Below are 2,188 nucleotides of genomic sequence, written 5' to 3' on the forward strand. Positions count from 1 at the left end.
ATAGATGATTGGGCCATACTAAAAGTTAGAAAGTTATGTTCATCAAAAGACCTTACCAAAAGAGTAAAAAGGGACCCCAAAGAATGGGAAAATATCTTTTGCAAAGTCGTATCAGATAAGGGACTAATTTCTAAAATATATACAAAACTAAAACACTTCTACAAGAAAAAGACAAATAACCCAATTGAAAAATTGGCACAGGTCCTCATTTTGTGCAATGGCAGCTTTGCAGTCTGTTTTTCTTCTCTTAATAATTTCTCTGCTGAGAAATTATGTCTAAGGGACCTGCAATTGACATTGATCTTGTCACCACCTACTCCTGTATGGGTGTTTTCCAGCACGGGTAAGTGGAGATCATTGTAAATGATCAGGGCAAGCGAACCACCCCAAGCTATGTCACTTTTACTGACACAGAATGATTGATCGGTGATGCCACAAAGAATCAAGTTGCCATGAATCCTACTAACACTGTTTTTGATGCCAAACGTTTGATTGGAAGATGATTTGATGACGCTGTTGTCCAGTCTGATATGAAGCATTGGCCGTTCACGGTGGTGAATGATGCAGGCAGGCCCAAGGTCCAAGCAAAATATAAGGAATAGACCAAAAGTTCCTATACAAAGGAAGTGTCCTCTATGGTTCTAACAAAGATGAAGGAAATTGCAGAAGCCTACCTTGGAAAGACTGTTACCAATGAAGTTGTCACTGTACCAGCCTACTTTAACAATTCCCAGTGTCAGACTAACAAAGATGCTGGAATCATTGCTGCCCTCAATGTACTCAGGATTATCAATGAACCAACTGCTGCTGCTATTGCCTATGGCTTAGACAAAAAGGTTGATGCTGAAAGAAATGTGCTGATCTTGACTTAGTAGGAGGCACTTTTGATGGAATATTTGAGGTCGAATCCACAGATAGAGACACCCACCTAGGTGGAGAAGACTTTGACAACTGAATGGTCAATCATTTTATTGCTGAGTTTAAGCACAAGTGTAAGAAGGACATTAGTGAGAATAAGAGGGCTGTCTGCCACCTCTACACTGCTTGTGAACATGCAAAGCATGCTCTCTCTTCTAGCACCCAGGCCAGTATTGAGATTGAGTCTGTGTATGAAGGTATTGACTGCTATACCTCCATTTCCTGGGCCCAATTTGACGAATTGAATGCTGACCTATTCCGTGGCACCCTGGATCCTGTAGAGAAAGCCCTTAGGGATGCCAAGCTAGACAAGTCACAGATGCATGACATTGTCCTGGTGGGTGGCTCTACCCGTATTCCCAAGATTCAGAAATTACTTGGGATTTTTTCAATGGCAAAGAATTGAACAAGAGTATCAATCCTGATGAGGCTGTTGCTTATGGGGCAGCTGTCCAGGCAGCCATCTTATCTGGAGACAATTCTGAAAATGTTCAAGATTTATTGCTTCTGGATGTCACACCTCTTTCCCTTGGTATTGAAACTGCTGGTGGAGTTATGACTGTACTCATAAACCGCAATACTACTATACCTACCAAGCAGACACAGACTTTCACAACTTACTCTGACAACCAGCCAGGGGTACTCATTCAGGTTTATAAAGGTGAACGTGCCATGACCAAGGATAACAACCTGCTTGGCAAATTTGAACTTACTGGCATACCTCCTGCACCCCGTGGTGTTCCTCAGGTTGAAGTCGCTTTCGATATTGATGCCAGTGGTATCCTCAATGTTTCTGCTGTGGATAAGAGTACTGGAAAAGAGAACAAGATTGCCATTACTAATGACAAGGGCCCCTTGAGTAAAGAAGACATTGAACACTTGAATCCTAAGCATTTAATATGAAAGTAACAGTTGAAGAGGATAAACTTCAAGGCAAGATCAATGAAGAAGACAAACAAAAGATTCTTGAAAAACACAATGAAATTATCAACTGGCTTAATAAGAATCAAACTGCAGAGAAAGAAGAATTTTAACCTCAACAGAAAGAGTTGGAGAAAGTCTGCAACCCCATCATTATTACCAAGCTGTACCAGAGTGCAGGAGGCATTCCTGGAGGAATGCCTAGGGGCTTCCCTGGTGGTGAAGCACCTACATCTGGTGGTGCCTATTCTGAGCCCACCATTGAGGTTGATTAAGCCAGTACTTAAATATAGATATTTTAGCACTGTTCCACAGTAAAACATTGAAAAGACCCAAATTTGTAGCACAT

General features: G+C 41.5%; 1 pseudogene; it reads left to right on the top strand.

Annotated features, from left to right (window-relative positions):
• The first annotated feature begins 272 nt into the window (after positions 1-272).
• On the top strand, positions 273-2,114 carry LOC102830539 (annotated as a pseudogene).
• Positions 2,115-2,188: the final 74 nt, after the last annotated feature.

Source organism: Chrysochloris asiatica, unplaced genomic scaffold, assembly GCF_000296735.1.
Source record: "Chrysochloris asiatica unplaced genomic scaffold, ChrAsi1.0 scaffold00026, whole genome shotgun sequence".
In the NCBI taxonomy this organism is placed as follows: domain Eukaryota; kingdom Metazoa; phylum Chordata; class Mammalia; order Afrosoricida; family Chrysochloridae; genus Chrysochloris; species Chrysochloris asiatica.